General features: G+C 44.9%; 1 pseudogene; it reads left to right on the forward strand.

The window, feature by feature from the left end:
• Positions 1-545: 545 nt before the first annotated feature.
• Positions 546-13,142, forward strand: LOC102429278 (annotated as a pseudogene).
• The last annotated feature ends 2,754 nt before the right edge of the window (positions 13,143-15,896 follow it).

Here is a 15,896-nt window from a genome sequence, read left to right on the forward strand (position 1 = left end):
GAGTCTGGCTGGCAAGATTTAAATCCCACCTCTGATGCTGGAGAATCATGCTCCTGGGAGACCTGGCTCCTCGAAGCCTCGGGTTCCTCACCTGCATAGTCAGGTTAACAACAGAGCCACCTCGCAGGATGGTGGTCAGCATTAAATGGGGTAACACAGGAAGTTCTGGGGACATAGCAAGTGTTCACTAAATAATTGTTACACATGTGCCAAGAGATTATAGACAGATGTGTGTGCCTGAGTATGAGAAGAAGAAGGGAATTAACTGGGAAGAAGCAATTCCATTGAGGATATTTACTGATTGACTGTCAACGGTAATATGAATCCCAAATAAAAACTGAGGTGTTCTGAGATTTTTTTTCCCCTCATTTCAAAGACAGAAAACAGGCCAGACACATGTTCTGGATGTCCGAGCTGTCACCACTGCATTTGCAGCTGTGAAAGACAGTTTTGGGTGACCAGGAGCTTCTCCATGAGAAGGTGGAAGGAGGAGGAGCAGGCCTGGTGATGAGCAACGTATAGAAAAGGCCTGTTCCAGAGCAGGCATGCGTGAAGAACAGGTGAGCAGCAGTCTGGATGAAGCTGGGCAGGTAAGTAATGACTTCAGAGGAGGTTGAACTCATCTTCAAAGGGAGACGTTAGACTCAGCTGTGCTCTGCAGAGATATGTTTATAGTTATGATTCTATTCACTGATTTTTGATCTGCACCTATCCTATCTAATAATAGACAAACATGGTAATTGACCATACCATCACTATGCCTCCCATTGGCTAATCAGCGAGCTATGCAAATTAACTGCCAACAAAGATGGTGGTTAATTTGCATATGTAGGTGCGAAGCGGCAGAGCGAAGACTGAAGGCGGCTCCGGCCGGAGCGAAGGCCTGGGTCCCGGGTGCCAGAGGAAAGCCGGTGTCGACAGCCAGGGGAAGGAAAGACCTATTGCAAGAATCTTTTCGTGTAACAGGCCTCTAGTTTCATATAAATCTCTGTCATTCACCATCATGTGGCCCTCACTGTGCTTTGGTTCTTTCAATATTTGGAGGCCTCTACACCCTACCCTTGGGCTCTAGTTTAGCAGGATCATCCACGGAAATCAACCCCACATGAGGCAATGGACTTCATCCTACTTATAAGAACAAAGAACTTTTTAAAGTTTTCTTCTTGGCAATTAAAGTGCCTCAAAGCAAATGACTTTTTCCAAGTTCTCCAAAAGCCAGAACAATCTCACTTTTTATGGAAGAGGAGACTCCTGGCCCCTTCTCAAAAGTCAGAGCTACCTCAATGCAACACCACATTAACCAAGTGCCTAGCTCTCACCTTGGCCAACCCATGTGGTCTGCCTGGGATCACAGGTTCACATGTGTGTCCTAACAAACACCACAAGCAAGGAATCGGGCTCCCTCATCCTCTGTCCTGTGTGGACACCCACTCATCCCTTATCACCTGTAGAGATGGCCCACAGAAGTCTGCTCCTGAGTGCTCTGGGCCTTGGGCTTCATGGGCACAGCCTGACCCTGCTGGTATCCTATGACTAGATTTACCAGGAGGACATCACCCAGGCTGCTCTGTGAGCCATCACTGTATCTTCTTGGCTACTACACCCCCAACCAGAGATGTTGGCTTAATAAACATTTACCTCACTCAATAAATATGCATTGGGTACCCTGTCTGCCTGGTAGCAGGAATGCAACTTGGAGACAATAGAAACTCTCCGGGCTCTTACAAAATTTACATTTTAATCAAATTTACTCTCTAATCAGTTAACTAAGCAAGCGAGTAATCTCAGATACATTATGGAGAAAAATGCCCAATGATGTAAGAGATGGAGATGGGAGGACAGCCGGGGCAGGTGGGAGCTGATTCAGATTGAGTTTTAGGGGACTATTTTTTTGAGACCTGAGCAGCAAGAAGGAACCAGTCACATAAGAGACAAAGCAGGGCTCCTCTCCCAGCAGAGGGGCATCCTAAAGGAGTGGGCTCGGGATGCTCCAGGAACAGGAAGGCATTAGTCTCACTTGATTGAGTTTGAGAGCTTGAATGAAGGTCTCCTGGTCTGTTCGTGCTGCTACAACAAAGCTTATAAACAAGGGACATTCATTTCTTAGAGCTCTGGAGCCTGGAAGTCCAAGATCAAGGCGCTGGTAGATTCCATGTCCGGTGTGGATGTACCTGCTTCATGGAGAGTGTCTTTTCACTGCATCTGAAGAAGGGGTGAGAGGACTCTCTGGGGTCTCTAGTATAAGGGCACTGGTCCCATTTGGGGGGGCTCCACCCTCATCACCTCCCAGAGGCTCCACCTTGTAACACCATCACCTTGGAAGTTAAGTGAACATTTGGGGGACCAGAATTTGTTCTACAACAGAGAATGGAGGAAGGTAATGCATTTATACATAGAAGAAGCAGTGCCCACTGGATCTTGGGGGTCCCAGTAGACGTGTGGTATCACTTCAAGGAAATGAGAAACTATGGTTATAAACAGGGGAAGAAGTGACCTCCTTCATGTTTTACAAAGAACTCGCTGGAAACATCATGTTAGGAAGGAGAGTATTGACTTGAATGGATATTGGTGAACCAATTTTAAAATAAAATGTTTGATTCTTTCCTATGCATCGCGATGGATGACAGTGAACACAGCCACCTGTGTCTTGAAATTTTCAGCGCCCCCCCCCACACCCCCTCCTTGAGTAGGAGACTAAAAGGGGAAAAGAGGCTCTGGAAGAGCCACCATGTAACAATAAGCAGTCGCTTCAAATTGAGCATGGAGCTGCTCGGCAGTGATGGCAAAGGAAATACATAAAACGCCTAAATGGGCCTAATGGGATTTTAGTAATCAAATATCAAGATTTGTATATTTTCCACATTATGGTGAGAACACTTCGAGCCAGCCTCTTTCCCCTCCTGTTCCTGTTAGAATTTTATTCTAGAGTAAACTTACAGCAGTCCCACTTGCGGCCCTATCCAGGTCCTGTCCGCACTTTCATTATAAACCATGTTTACCAAAGGTTTACAACTTGGCTGCAAAACCCAGCTGGCACCGAAACTGGAAACTTGGCATGAACAGTTTGGCATAAACATTGCCCGGAAGCAGTTTTTCTATCTGAATCTGAGAAAAACAGGCTAGGTCATTTTCCAGTTATTTGTGTTATTCATGCATAAATAAAATGAAGCCTGACAGCTTTGCACAGTTGTTTGCTTTTGCACTTCTCAAAAATAGATTCCATCCAAGAAAAGTAACATTTGGTAAACAAATACTCCATGACGGACTATAAAAAGTGAAAGAAAAAAAGAAAAGAAGTGGACTGGAGTACATTAAATAGAAAGGGAAAAGGGAAGTGTTTCAAGTCACTTTGTGTCAGAAAGTAGGAGCTGGGAGAGGTATTATCAGTCAGTTATGCAGATTCCAGAGGCATATTTAGTGGTTCCTGTGGATTCTAAATTAAATGTGTAGACACAGACTTTCAAATAAAATATTCCATTAAAATACGAGGCACAGCTCATCCCCACACACTATATCTATAATGTTCAACCAAGAAAGAAACAAAGGATTTTTAAATGAGTTCTCCAAGATCAGTGGGCTGTAAAAAAAAGGAGGGGAGAGGGGATGGAAGATGAAGAAAAGAAGATATGAATGGTACATTAAATGTGTTGATTAACAAAAAAAATGAATGTCAGTATCTGAGGTCCCCTCGCCCATCTCTGTGGTGTATTAAAAGTTTAGAAATGCATTTTGTGGGCTTTGAATTCCAGCAGCCAGCACCGGCTCTCTAAAACGGGAATGTGACGGTCTAGACCTCTCTCCAAAGAAAGCCTTTCTGGCATATTTAAAAGTCAGCCTTGACGTCAAGGGACTCTTGACAACACTCTGCTTTGAGTTCTGTGGGATGTGGGCAGAATGGACTTTCACTCTTGCAACCCTATCAGTGAGTGAGTAAAGAGAGTGTTTAGGGCAAAATAGAGCCAACCCAATTCAAACAGAAAGTAAAAATAAGTCAGAGAGGAAAGAATACAGTACAGAGAAGACAATAGCAAGCTATGTCCCGGTCTATCACAACAGGACCTCATCTGTGACAAGTGCTCTTTCTGGTTTCTTTTTATGGAAGGAATTGTTTTCACAGGTTTGCGTTTAGCAGATGTGCTTTTCAAATGGCTTTTTAGCTGCTATAACCACTCAGATCAGATGCAGGAAAAGCCATCATGGTTGTTCTTGGTAAAAAAAAAAAAAAATTATTGCTCTTAGGCAGACTCTAAGCAACACAATAGTATTCTATCTTTGTAAGTGGAAGACTTTGCCAGCTGATTATTTTACCTGAAGGACACCCTTTGACCGTCACCTGTCCCGTATAGTTGGTGTAGGTCAATCCCACGTGGTATTTCAAGCTAAAATCACCCCTGGGACACATCTCAAAGCTATTTTTCTCCCTAGAACCATCAACTCAACCAGACTCTCTAAGCTCCACCTCACTTTCTCCTAGGGTAGACATTCTGGTGTTCTCTGCTTCAGAGAAAGCCTATGCAATCATTTGTTTGCCCTAATGCCTAGATCGTTACCACAGCAATGACGTGGCATTTAGGACTGTCACTCATTACATGATTTATAAACAAGTTTTTACACCATAGGGAGCTCACCTTCGTCATTGAGGAATATTAATAAATGCATGAGTAAACACACAGAATCCCCCAGTTGAGAAGACTTTCGATATGAAGACATAAGCCCTAGGGTCCCAAACACTCAGTAGTTAGATAGACTTCACTGAAACTAGCTGGGGAGCCTCTAGGTGTTTTCTCAGAGCTTGTGATTATTTCCATGTTCTTTAAAAGTGTACGGTTAGACCCGGCCGGTGTGACTCAGCAGTGGAGCGTTGACCCTGGAACCAAGAGGACCCAATTCAATTCCTGGTCAAGGTAAATGTCTGGATTTTGGGCTTGATCCCCAGTGGGGGACATGCAAGAGGCAGCTGATCGATGATGTTCCTCTCTCACTGATGTGTCTCTAAGTATCAATAAAAAAAATATTCAAATAAATAAATAAATAAATTTAAAAAGTGCACATTTAGCCTAATCTGACTAGTTCTCTAAGTTAATTCTTTAAGACTTGAAAAGCACTTCATTTCTATATTCTCAGTTTCTAGTACAGTTTCTGACACCAGAGTGTCAATAAACATCTGTTGAGTGAATGAACAATCAGCATGGGATGGATGCTATGATACTGGTGAGTATCTATGTTTGTAGACAAAGAAAGTGGTCTTTTGTTTTTGTTTTAAGACTGGAGGAAAAAGAAATTTGTACTGATCAATGTAAATGCATGAGTTGTGTGTTTTTTACTTATTTTTAATTATAGTTGACAAAAGATATTAATTTCACGTGTAGAGCATAGTGATTAGATATTTACTAGTATATAACTTACAAAGTGATCACCCCCAACAAGTCTAATACCCATCTAGCACCATGCATAGTATTACAAAATTATTGACTATATTCACTACGCTGTACTTTACATCCCCATGACTGGTTTATTACAGGTAATTTGTACTTCTTTAATCCCTTTCACCATTTTTTGCCTATCCACCCAATCCTCCATCTGGCAACCACCAATTTGTCCTTTATGTTTCAATTTTGTTTGTTTGTTTTTTAGATTCCCCAGATAAGTAAAATCACATGGCATTTGTCTTTCTCTGTCTGACTTATTTCACTGAGCATATCACCCTCTGGGTTTATCCATGCTTTCACAAATGGCAAGATTTTATTCTTTTTATGACTGAACTAGTGGCACAGTGCACAAAATTCATGCACGGGTGATGTGGAGGGGGTTTCCCTCAGCCCAGCCTGCACCCTCTCCAATCAGGGACCCCTTGGGGGATTTCTGACTGCCAGTTTAACCAGCAGCCGGATATTGTTCTCACAATCTGGGACCACTAGCTCCTAACCACTCACCTGCCTGTCTGCCTTATCACCCCTAACTGCCTCTGCCTGACTGCTTGATCGCCCCTAACTGCCTCTGCCTGCCTACCTGATCACCTGTAACTGCCCTCCCCTGCCAGCCTGATCTCTCTCCCAATGGCCCTCCCCTGCTGGCCTGATCTCGCCCCCAAATGCCCTCTCTGCCTTGGTCCCCACCACTATGGCTTTGTCCAGAAGGAAGTCAAACATCCAGAAGATGGCCAGTAGACCTGGTCAAATTAGCATATTACTCTTTTATTAGTATAGATCATATTCCATCTTACTAATAAAAGCCTAGGTGGTCCTCATGCCATCACACTGTAATGTCCTCAAGCTGTCACAAGATGGCTGCACACACAGCAGAGGTGGGGCCCAGCGGCTGCTCCGCGCAGCTTCCCCTGGGGTTCCCCCAGCCCCGCCATGCCGCAGAGATGGGACCCCCGGCTCTGGCCTACCTCTTTGGGGCAATCCATCAAGGAGCCCCGGATGGTATGCGGGGCCTACCTTTTGGGGTGATCAATCGTGGGGTTCCTGCACTTTGAGAGGGCAGAGGCCAGGCTGGGAGGACCCCCCCCCCTCCAAGTGCACGGATTTCGTGCACTGGGCCTCTAGTTGTATATATGTACCACATCTTCTTTATTCATTTGTCTAAAAATGGACACTTAGATTGCTTCCATACCTTGGCTATTATAAATAATGCTGTGGGGAATGCATATATCTTTTCAAATTACTATTTGGGGTTTCTTTGAATAAATACCCTAAAGTGGAATTTTTATATCCTATTTTCAATTTTTTGAGGAACCTCCATACTGTTTTCCATAGTGGCTGCATCAATTTATATTCCCACCAACAGTACACAAGGGTTCCCTTTTCTCCACATCCTTGCCAGCACTTGTTGTTTGTTGATAGGGGTTAATATTCAAAATATGTAAGGAATGCATGAGTTGTTTTGAAATGTGCATGTCCCATATCTACATGAGGCCTTTGCCAAATGAAGAGAAACTGTTTGCAGACCACATACAGAGAGAACTGATGATTTCTAGAACAATATGCTTTTCACTTAAATAATCTAAACCTTTGGCTAACAAAGGAGACCTCAGTTTTGGGAAGAGTAACAGGCTGTTAAATGATTAGTGATGGAAATTCCAGGGAAGTAATTGTAAGGGTGGAAGTATACCTTGTAAACAAGAGTCCATATTTTACTGTACAATTTATAACTGGGGGGAAAAGCACAATATTATTTTTTATCCAACTAGAAAAAGTATAGACGTAAAGTTTAACAAAATCTTATAGTCAAATGGGATCTATGTCCTTTCACCTACAAAGCAAACAGATTAGGACTGAAGGGCAACATCCATGAAAATAGCTTGTAAGGTTTCAGCTGGTCACTTTCCACACCAGGTGTCAGCACACAGTCATTGCCACTTCACTGTCGTATAAATGTGCATTTGCTGTATTGAAATCAGATTGTGAAAAACACACAATTTGACAGAGAATGAACCCAGCTCAGTATCCATGTCCCCAAGGGAAGTTGAGATTCCCTTCTTAATGTTTCTTAGGAAATGAAAGAGAAAGCTAAGTGCCACTCTCAAGTCTTGGCACCGAAATGACAATAAGAGAAGTGGCCCAGGAGAAAGAGCTTAAGTTTCACATTCAGAAAGAACTGGGTTCCTTTTCTACTGCTGTATTTGCAAGATTTGTGACATTTGGTAAGTTACTTAACCCATTCGAACCTCAACCATCTTGGTTATAAAACAAGGCCATCCTCATCTACTTCCGGACCATGCAAAAAAGATGATATGTAGGAAGCCATTCATGCGATGACAGAGCCTGAAGGAAATTGGACACGATTTAGGGGCTCCACCTCCAAATTTATCCTGACTCTGGCCTGCACTGTTCCCTTCCTCTTCCACATCACAGTCAGGCCTTGCCTGGACCACACCCATGAGCTCTCACTGAGCTCCCTACTTCTCTCTCACTTCCCATAACCCATTCCCCATAGCGTGAGTGTGATCCTGCATCATCCTTGTCACTTTCCTCTTTGCACACCTTCCATTGCCTAGCTCTTCCCAGTTTCCAGTTGTCACGTAAGATGTCAACTCTTTAGATAAATCTTGATTTTTCAAACTAAAGGAGCCTCCTCACTCTCCACTCTAAACTCTCTATTAGCTTTCTTTGCATCACCCACCTGAATTCTGCTGTTCACTCACATGTTCATTTCTGTCTCAGACATATAGCGCTAACAAAACCACAGACTGGGAGATTCATCAACAACAGGCATGTGTTTCTCACAGTTCTGGAGGCTGGAAGTCTGTGACCAAGATGCTGACAGATTCAGTGTCTGGTGAGGCCCCTCTTCCTAGTTTGGAGACCATGTCTTCTTGCTGTGTCCTTACATTTTGGGAAGGGTGAAGGAGCTCTCTGGGTCTCTTTCATAAGGACACTGGTCCCATTCATGAGGGCTCCACTGTCATGATCTCATCACCTCCCAAAGGTCCCCACTTCCTAATACCATCATCAACACATGAATTTTGAGGAACACAAACATTCATTTATAGCAGTATGTCTATGCCAATCCCCCCAGAATGTAAATGCTGAGGAGCGCAGGACCACAGCACAACTTCAGAGGGCACTATTCCCTGGAAGTCCTGGAGGTGTGCACAGCCTGACCTATACAGCACACATCAGTCTGCTGAACCCTAAGTCCTTACCCCGTGGTGTAGTCTGGAGACATTGAAACCACTGACTATATTTGAGGATTGAATTTATTATAAAATAATCACATTCCTATACTATAAAATTAAAATAGTATGCTAGCTGTGAGAGAACACAGAGCTTTATGAGAAGTTAAATAGTGGGCTATCCAGTTTGGCAGTGGCTCACCTCATGTACACACAGAAACAAGTGACAGGGATTTATGGGTTTCAGCAAGTGCTCTGGCTGGATCATATTTTAACGGCTTTATAAATTACTTTATTCTTTTTCATAAGAGCATTAATGATGTGAAGAGGTCAGTTACATTTTCATTTATGCTTTATTGCATGTTAGGAGAAAATTATACATTACAGTCGAATTTGCAAAGTTGGGTGTTTTCGAAGGTCATGGAATGTGTGACTCACACATATGAAGGCAACACTAGGAAACAGATGCTTTACTCGCTGTTTCCTATTATACACGTTCAATTTAATCCTGAGACTTCACAGCCTGTCAGCTGCACTTTCTCTGACTGCACACCCGCCCTGTGGGCAGAGGTAGTGGAGATGGATGCACAAATCATGTCATCTCAGCCACAAGGCACTCTGGGACCTCACAGCCAGCCAATGGTGACAGCAATGAGCAGGAAGGGTCAGGAGAGGCTACAAGAACGACCCAAAGGCAGTGACCCCATCTTCACATCACAAAATATAAGAGAGGGAAGAGGTATGAGCTGGGCTGGCCCCGCTTCCAAAGGAACATTCTAGTGAAAGTAGAATGCCTTGGGTCTCATTTCTTGGCAAAATGGTCAAATCTAACTTTTATAGAGTATCTACCATGTAACTGTCACAAATTGTCCTGCCAGACACTTCATATTACACACAGGAATCCTCCCAAAAGTCTACGAGGACATTATTTCTCTTTCAAAGAACAGCGTTGTGGAGCGCGAGTGACAGAATGACCAGAACTCCAGACTGATTAAAATTTAGAGAGCCTTTATTGACTGGCCAGTGTCCACACCTCCACTCGGGAAGCCCAAGAGAGAAGCAGCCACGACCATCTGCAGAGTCCAGCATTTAAAGGGACAACTACATCCGTGCTCGGGTTCCCATAGCAAGCAAAGCCAAGTTACAAAAGCTCATTGCGTAGTTTTAGCCAAGCTATTCATCATCCTCCTGTTATTCATTTCTGAGTAACTTAAAGGTCAGGACTATTCTTAATTTTGACCTGTCTGTTCTTTGTAGGCCGTTGCTCAGGTGTGTTGATCTGTTTGTTCTTTGTAGGTCGTTGCTCAGGTGTGTGAGCTCAGTTCCTAGAAACTTTGCACAGGCTGTCAAGCTACTGAGGTGGCTAGGTAATTAAGCAGGCCTAAAAAATTTTTCTACTCTGTAACAAACAGAAATCTCCAAATCACAGCAAGAAGTAACCCACCAATTACCAGAAGGGAAAGGGGATAGAGGAGGATAAAAGAGTAAAGGGGGTCAAACATCTGGTAATGGAAAGAACTAGACTTTGGATGCTGATGCATTATAGAATTGTACACCTGAAACTTACATAATGTTATCAACCAATGTCAATCCAATAAATTTAATTTTTTTCAAAAAGCAAACCAGCCAGGCCAGTGTGAGTCAGTGGTTGAGCATCGATTTGTGAACCAGGAGGTCACTGTTTGATTCCCAGTCAGGACACATCCTTTGGTTGCAGGCTCAACCTCCAGTGTGGGGCATGGAGGTGGTAGGCGATCAATGATTCTTTCTCATCATTAATGTTTCTATCTCTATCTCCCTCTCCCTTTCTCTCTGAAATTAATAAAAATAAAATTGAAATTAAAAAAAGAAGTAACACAGCTGGTAAGCAGTAACGACAAGACTCACACCAAGCTGGTAATCATCTGTGAAATAATGATGGTGAGGATGATGATGAACATGTATTGAGCACTTGGTGTCTACATGTGAAACATAAATTGGGAAAACAACAGCTCTATGAGGTATCAGAATTATTATCTCTATTGTCCAAGTGAGAAACTGGAGCTCAGGAGGCCCAGAACCACAGTGCTAGAAAGCTGTGGTGTCTGATTGAAGTCCACTCCCCAGCAGTCCCTGGGAGCAGAACAATGGTGTTGCCCCCACAATCACCACCAAGGCCCGGATTCTCAGCAGATTTGGAAACACCAAAGTTCCCTGGGGAGCATAGCTAGGACCTCTCTATACTGGCATCAGGTTTTCTGTGCATCCAATGCTTGTGCACAAGGGGAGTCCAGGACAGCTCCCTCTCACAACTAGAGTGGGGATGCAGGGGCAGGCAACCAGCTCATCCTTCCTCTTACTGACAGCCAAGAGAACATGGAACAGAGAGGAATAAATAAGCTTGATGGGAGAACTCACCCCCAGTGAGGCATGGGAAGTGGGTTCAGGGCTGGGTCCGCGCCCACAGTCCTTGGCTGGGAGGCATTGTGTCTGTTTCCTCACCTGTAAGGGGACTGGGAGTGTCTCCTGGGGTGGAGCCCCCAAAGAAGAGAAGGTGGAGGACGAGAAGCAATTTGGTCTGATCACTCTGTCCCCTGGGAAAAGAGGAGGATCTCTCATCTCAACAAATAAGGCAAGGAGTCCTAAGGGAGCCCTGGGATTCTGGAAGCCAGTGCAGAGAATATTAGATCAGGTGGGATTGGATTAGCATCTCAATCCAATGAGGGTCAGGGATTTCTGCTTTCCCTGTGCCTATATCAGGGGTGAGTGCATAGCCTGAGCTCTTAGACACCAGAGGCCAGGAGAGCAGGGCCATGCTGGCACCCAGGATACATGGGGTAGTATGAGCCTGAGGGTCACAGTGCTGAGCTGGTTTTCTCCAGGGCATCTGCAAGTTCTGAAGGCAGAGCTAAGTACATCCTGCCCAGCCCCAACCCTGGAGCCCCTGCCTCTATGCCATTGGCTCCCACCACCCTGGAGGTGTATCACCTGAGGGTGCAGCAGGCTCAGAGGGAGTCAGCCAGCTACTGGCCAATGTCCTCCACCAGCAGCTGGCCAAGAAGCCGTCCTCCATCCACATCTCAGTTCCCGGTGAGAAGAGAAGGATTGCCCACACCCCCAGTCCCTGCCTGGCTGCAGGTGCCAAGAGAACCCTCCTGGACAGCAGCAGCCAGCTCCTGAAAATGCACATGCTGTCAGGCATGGCGTCCAAGACCACCAGCACCATTCCTCCTAAATGCATGGCACACAGCCCGTCTTTACAGAGTTTAAAGCAGCCTTTTATCCCCAAAGATTTCAGGGGCGAAATCCCCATGGTCATCTGCCAACTATATCTCAACCTGTTCATTGAGGAGTGCCTTAAGTTCTGCTCCTCCAACCAGGAAGCCACCAAGAAGGCACTTGGATGGAGAGAAGGTGGCCAATGACTGCAGGCCCAGCAGGAACATCCACCTGAACATGGCTGTGAATACTCGCAAGAAGCTGCAGGGCCTGGTCCCCAGCACTGTGCCTGGTCTCAGAAAAACCAGTGGCCAGAGGGTTGTGTCCCATGAGGTGGTGCTGAGGGACAAGTTAGCTACCAAGACCAGCTTCTCACTCAACTGCTTGAGCAACACGGATGTGGAGGATCTGAAAAAGGCCACCCTGTACCCCCACCTCAAAAAATGCCTGCTCACCAAGGACCAGCTTAAGGAGAACGGCTACCCCTTCCTGCGTTCCCAAGCAGCCAGGGGGCACTGTCATCTTCACTGCTGAAGAGGAGCTGCCCAAAGACTCCTCCTGCAGGGTCTGCTGCTGCTGTGGCACTGAGTCTCTCGTGTGCCCCTCGTGTGCTCCTCAGGCCGCTGAGTGTGCAGTGAAGAATATTACTCACTGGTAACATTTAGGGACTGGTGGCTGGGAGACTCAGTACATGTGCTCCTCGGCCACCATTGGCTCCACTGGCTGCCAGGTTTCCAAGCAACACCTGCAAGATGGCCGAAAGGAAAATCTTGAGGGGTTCATGAAGACTTTTGATAAAGAACTTCCAGCAGATGTTCACCCAAGAGTCTATGCCCTTGACAGTGAAATGTCCTACGCCACATATGGCCTGGAACTGGCATGCATCACTGTGGTAAACACTGACATGCAGGTTGGTTAAAACGCCTTCATCAAGCTGGACAATGAGATTGTTGACGACAACACAAGGTTTTCGGCAGTGACTGAGGCTGACCTTGCCAACATAAGCAACTCGCTCCAGTACCTCCAGGATGTCCAGACCATCTTGCTGAGTATGTTCAATGCTGATACTATCCTCATTGGACACAGCCTGGAGACCAGAAACCTTCTGGCCTTGAGGTTCATCCATAGCACTGTGGTGGACACATCTGTGCTCTTCCCACACCTCCTGGGCCTCCCCTACAAGCGCTCCCTTGGGAAGCTCATGACTGACTACCTCAGACAGATCATTCAGGACAATATGGATGGACACAGCTCCAGCGATGCCAGAGCTGGCATGCACCTGGTGATCTGGAATATTTAAGAAGATGCCAAGACCAAGTGGTGACCACCGCCTGTCCCCTGCCCTCCTACCTCCTGCTTCCCACTGCCCCTGGCACATCCTCTAGCCCCAGGCTGTTTCCAAAACAGTGCAATAAATCTCGAGAGCTAATCCTGTCCACATCATCAAGATACAGACACAGAGAGCACAGGAGGAGCTGCATGGCACCCAGGACCCAGCTCTAAACCTACCTGGAGCCCCAGCCCCTGTGTAACTACTTGTGCCCTCCTGCCTCTGCCCCAGGTTGCTGTTTTCTGGAGACTGCTGCGGCTGACAGTGGAGGCTGGGACCACCTGTCCAGGCCCTGCTTGAGTCCCCAGGAGTGACCCTTTTAGGCTGACCACCTGTTCTTACCCCTCACCTGCCAGAGTGTTCAGTGGACCAGGCAGTCTTGTCATGTATTTGTGTGGACAGGGGTTGTGTGTGTGTGTGCGTGTGTGTGTGTGTGTGTGTGTATTGCGATTTTTAATTTAAACCTGATGACTTGCATGGTTGTCTTCCCCCACCAGGAGCAAGACACTGATGCTGCCTTCCTTCCTGGGGGATGGAGGTTGGGGTGGGGAGGGCAAGATCAATCAGCTGGTGCTCCCACAGCCACCGGGACCCAAGTCCAGCCTGGCCTTGGCCTGGTTGGGTGGGAACTTGTTGCCCTTAGCCCACTGGACCTCCAGGAACTAAGCCAGCCCCCAGGGTCCTGGAATCTCAACACTTCCCATCCGAGACCTGCCCTCACCCAGGAGCTGTTTGTCAAGGCCCATGACCCAACCCCTCCCCAACCCCAGTGTCTCAACCCATAGGCAGGGACAGAATAAATATTTGTATGGAAAAATAAATAAATAAATAAATAAATAAGCAAACAAGCTTGGCAGTGTAACCGAATGTTCTCAGTGGGCATTGAAGGGTGTCCATAGCTGAACACCTCCATATCTGCTTTGTTGCCCAGAACCCCACAGCAAATGCAGCACCCAAGGTCCCTATTCCCACCTCAGTCTCATTGTTGCCTCCCTTTGAGTTGTGGCATCTTTCCAGGGCTGTTGTAGGTGTCTTTAATTCCCCTGGATTGTGGGTCCCATGGTGCTCATCTCGAGGGAAAAGTCTTCCTCTCCAGGACCAAGCAAATACATCTTTTCTGCCCCAAGAAGGAATTACGTTTCTAAAACTCTTTCAATGAGTTAATCAAATTATAATCAGAGTGAAAATAATTCTTCCTGGAATTACATCAGAGCCTCACTTTAGAATCTAGCAGGCACGGTTGTCACCAGGACCCTGAAGCCTAAGGACAAGCAACCCCCCATGAACAGAAAATTTATCCACACTAAGTTTTTAAAAGTACACCTTCTACTCTCTCTGACTCCCTTTCTCCTGCTCACAGCTTCCTCCCACCCAGCAACTTCACATACTACCTGCAACCCTATCTTGTAAAGTCATTTTGAAGGAAGCAGGGTTTTTTATATTTATTTAGAAACATACAGGCTACAAAAAGCCTTCATGGCTAGCTAAGCATCTTCCATATTTATAGTGTATGGTTTTTATTTTTCTGCCAGTATTCTTTCTCTACTTCTAAAATCCTTGAGAACTCAGATGTCTTATCTTTGCATCATCCTGAGTGACTATAAGTCAATAAATGTATAAATTGCATTCATAGATTTACAATGTCTGTGATAGATTTTTTCTATATGTAAATTATACATAAGCTGCATACAGAATCAAGTTACAGTCAAGTTTACAGTTTATCATGGAAATAATTCAAGTATTAAAAGATGTAAATATGTACTTAGAAATCCTTTTTAAGTTGTTGTTTGCTTTGGTTTTCTCTTAGATGTGCTTTTATACATAACTGCTTCAGTCTCAGCTTGATAGTTTTGTTTTTTTCTCATGAGTCTGACTGTATACTCATTAAATACCACAAAGGAATCAGGGCTAAAGTCAGAATTCTACTAAACTGCAAATATGTGGATAATAGGAACCCAAAACCAAAGTGAAACTTATAAATTATTGGGCCCATAGTTAATGAACCCTAGGCAGGACATTCATGGGCTGGGCCAAGAACTAGGTGTTCTAGGATGGGTGATAGTAATCAGGCATCGCTGATTTAAAATACATGGAGTGTGTATATGCATATGTGCACCAGTGTGGGTGGCATTTATTTTTCTGGAAAGATAATCAACATAAAGACAAAATAACTATTACTTCTTTTGACTACAGAAAATTAAATAAAGAGAAGAGTTTATTTTATTTTATAGCTGCCCATTCTTCTTTAATGTCCCCTGTGAAGGTCATTTATTTCTCATTGTTAAAAATGTCAACAGAAGTTATCTTGGTGATATGTTTTTCTTTACAAGTATATTTTTTAAAAAAAGCAAGTTATTGTGTAGATCTTGGACAATAGATTAATACATCAGTGTAGAGTTTACTTTGATCTAACATATTCTTCATATTTCTAAAAGTTTAAACCAGTATTTTAATACCTGGCTTATACTTCCTAGGATGGCATCACTATTTCCATGAACTGGAAACATTCTGGTCAACGATCAACAGTGCCTGGCCTCTGGAGGCCAATGCCAACCTCCACTTCTTTTCACCACTTAATGTCATGGTGTGCCCCAAACCAGGGAAATCTGTCTACAGAAAATATAACTGCAGGAGGAAAGCAGGTTTTGTTGGCTTGTGGTTTCCTAGGCTCTTAGGATGTAAAATACAGCCTCTGCATTGGCAGTTGAAGGACCTGAAAGAAACCACGAGGTTGGAATTGGTTAGCTC

This window comes from Myotis lucifugus, unplaced genomic scaffold, assembly GCF_000147115.1.
Source record: "Myotis lucifugus unplaced genomic scaffold, Myoluc2.0 scaffold_47, whole genome shotgun sequence".
Classification (NCBI taxonomy): domain Eukaryota; kingdom Metazoa; phylum Chordata; class Mammalia; order Chiroptera; family Vespertilionidae; genus Myotis; species Myotis lucifugus.